This window comes from Alligator sinensis, unplaced genomic scaffold (genome assembly GCF_000455745.1).
Source record: "Alligator sinensis unplaced genomic scaffold, ASM45574v1 scaffold424_1, whole genome shotgun sequence".
NCBI classification, from domain to species: Eukaryota; Metazoa; Chordata; order Crocodylia; family Alligatoridae; genus Alligator; species Alligator sinensis.
In genome coordinates, this window is record NW_005842113.1 from 1,619,736 (window position 1) to 1,623,433 (window position 3,698).

A 3,698-nucleotide genomic window follows, 5' to 3' on the forward strand; every position below is an offset into this window, starting at 1 on the left:
TGGTCATCCATCCTCTCCACCACCAAGCCAGGGCAAACCAAGCCCCTCCTCTACAGGCTAGATCCAATGGCTCTGCCGGTTGCACCCCTGTAGCTATCCTGGCTTGAGAAATTCAAGCCAATCTTAAAGAAATAGTTGTAGTTCTGTATTCCTTGTTGATCTATCTATTGCATGAAGTAAGAAGTCCCTCCAGTGGCCAGCTGCTAAACCTGACTTAAATGGAAGCTAGATATTCTCCTGCCCTGGCCCTAAGCTTTGCAGTTGCATGAGAGGTTTCAGGTGCCAGATGATTGGAAGATAGCCAATGTGGTCCCCATCTTTAAGAAAGGGAGGAGGGAGGACCCAGGCAACTATAGGCCCATCAGTTATCTCAATCCCGGGGAAACTCTTTGAGAAGATCATCAAGGAGCACATCTGTGATGGGCCGGCATCAGGGATGATGCTCAGGGGCAACCAGCACGGTTTCATTAGGGGTAGGTCATGTCAGACCAACCTCGTTGCCTTTTACAATCGGGTCACAAAAGCATTGGACGCAGGTGTCACCGTGGATGTAGTCTTTCTGGACTTCAGCAAGGCCTTTGACCACCCCATCCTCATTAAAAAACTAGGTGACTGTGGCATCAATGTCTACACGGTCAGATGGAATGCAAATTGGCTGAAGGGTTGTACTCAGAGGGTGGTGGTGGACGGGTCATATTCAACCTGGGGGGAAGTGGGCAGCAGAGTCCCCCAGGGCTCGGGCCCAATTTCTTTATCAGCAATTTGGACGACGGGGTGAAAAGCAACCTGTTCAAATTTGCTGATGATACCAGAATTTGGGGTGAGGTGGGCACACTAGTAGGGAGGGAAAGACTGCAGAAAGACCTGGATAGGTTGCAAGGGTGGGCTAACAAAAACAGGATGCGTTTCGATACTGACAAGTGCAGGGTGCTGCACTTTGGGCAGTAGTAACCAGCAGCACACTTATAAGATGGGAAACTCCTTTCTTGAGAGTATGGAGGCAGAAAGGGATCTTGGAGTCATTGACTCCAAGATGAACATGGGCCGCCAATGCGAGGTCACAGTCGGCAGGGCTAACCGGACCCTATCATGCATCCACAGGTGCATCTCAAGTAGGGCCAAGGAGGTGATCCTCCCCCTCTACACGACACTGGTCGGGCCGCAGCTGGAGTACTGTGTCCAGTTCTGGGCACCCCACTTCAAGAGGGATGTGGACAACATTGAGAGGGTCCAGAGGAGGGCCACCTGCATGATCCGGGGACAGCAGGGCAGACCCTACAATGAGAGGCTACGGGACCTGAACCTGTTCAGCCTTCACAAGAGAAGGCTGAGGGGGGACCTATTAGACATCTGTAGGAACTACTTCACAGTAAGGGCGGCTAGGATCTGGAACCAACTTCCAAGGGAAGTGGTGCTGGCTCCTACCCTTGGGGTCTTTAAGAAGCGGCTTGATGCCTACCTGGCTAGGGTCACTTGAGCCCGGTTTCCCTCCTGCCCAGGCAGGGGGTCGGACTTGAAGATCTACAAGGTCCCTTCTGAACCTGCTTCTATGATTCTATGAGAGCATCCTATGATGGAAATGTTGCCAACCCCAGTTTTAGAGTGCTGCACTAGGCCAGTGGGGTTTGGGATGTAAGTAAATAAAGAGGTGGATCCCTGTAAGAGTCCACATATTTTTTTGGTGGGTTTTTTTTTTGCGGGGGGTGGGGTTCTGGTTTTCGGAGGGGGGGCGTTGTTTGTTTGTCGGCTTTATTGTTTAAAGGGAGTCAGGTGATGGGTAACCCCCTTGCCAAGTATTTTCATTATTCATTGTTTTGGGGGGAAAAACAATGGTTTCAAATCACCCTGCTTCACAGATTCTCCTCCCTCTGAGAGAGACCTTTGAATGTATGTTGACAACATTTTACAGGAGCAGGGTGGACATTGGCTGTTGTGGTTCCCCTTGCTTTTCCTGTGGCAGGTTACGGTGAAGGTAGTCTTTTATGTAGAGTTTTCTAGATGATGCTTGTATGGAATGGGTTGGATAGGGCTGATCCTGCCTCGGACAGGGAGTTGGACTAGAGTAGTGGTAATCAACCTTTTTTTGTACCAGGACCCATGTGTACACATCAATGGCCAGTCCCGACATAGTGCCCCTCACTTCCAGCCCAAGCCCCCTAGTGTGCGGCATGGGGGGTGGAGGGGGGCAAGCAGACCCTTGTAGGCTGAAACTCTGCCAGCCTGCAAGGGAAAAGCCACAGTTTCCCAGGTTTTTCCTCCTTTGAAAGAGAATCAGTTTTTCAAGTTTGTTTGCAACCTTTTCATATATTCTTGCAACCCCCTTGATTCATGATTTATGCATGGGTTGAGAAACGCTACACTGCCTTCTGGTGCTCCCTTCCAGCCTGACTTCCCTATGACTATGATCTTGTTAACAACAGGGCTGGCCAGCTTCAAAGTGGCTAAGGTTGTCCTCTGTTGATACAAAACCAGATGTCTTTATGTCCTCTATTTGTCTCTTCAAGAGACAAATAGAGGACATAAAGGCGTCAGGCTTTGTATTAACAGAGGACAGTGTAGCAGACAACTGGACTGCCCTCTATGATGGCCACCCTAAACGTGGCCCAATCAAATCCAAATCTGAGAGTTGGTCCAAAACCATAAGTGGCCCTACAACTGGAAAACATCTTCTACCCCCAGCAGGGGCTTCAGATACTTCCAAAGTCTTTTGGCAGGCATCCTACGTGCAGGCCTAAGCCCGAAGGCTTGGGGTTCGGATGCCCCCAAGTTTTGCCTGCCCTCAGCCATATGGCCACAGGAGCAACCCAGGGAGGAGCCTCCCATTTCCATAAAGTGGGCGTCAAGCCCCAACCACCTCAGTGGGTACTAAACCACACCAGAAAAGCCGTTACCCCGGGTACGCTTCAGGAAAACTGCCTTTATGGACCCAGATCCATGGTTTCCCCTGCCAGGGACACAGGGGTGAGAAGTGGAGGAGCTAAGAGGATAAGGGCAGACCCAGGCTTACCACCCCTCACTGCCTGGCCCCTGTGTGTCGGGGCAAGCCCTTGGCTATATGAATTGGCTGCTGAAAGGGAGAAGGGAGGGCAAGGCACCTGGAGCCCAGCCAGCTTTAAGCCCCACTGCTTCCACCCACTGTAGCCAAGTCTTAAGTGTGAAATTATCATATTGGAAGCTCAAAATTATTGTATTTGTTGAAAAAATACAGTATACTGATGCAAATCGGTCATCTTCTTACCTCCTTTATATTGCTCCTTATAAGTTGCCAGTGAGTGAGTGAGAATTGGTGCATCAGAGTTGAAGCATTTATTTGGAGGCCAGCCTTCCTAAGCAAGTGGTGGCAGTGAAAGTCGGGGGGGAGGGGGAACAAAAAGCCTGCAGGTCAGTTAAGACTCCCTAAGGATGACTTGGGTTTTGCATCTGCTGCATCAATCAGCTGCTTCAAAAATGACTGGACATTTTGACCACTATTATTATTATTATTGTTGATCGCACAAGACTTGCAATTATCGCACAAATACGATCATTACTGCACCCCTCGTAACACTGCCGTCACCGAACCCCCAGCCCCGGCTCCCTTGACTGAGGGAAGTGGGGCCGCCCTTCCTGTGTGGGCGGGGCTTATCCCCTTCGGTCCCGCCTCTGGGCGGACTGCGGGGCTAGAGCGGCTCTCGCCTCTATGGCTGGTTTGAGGAAGA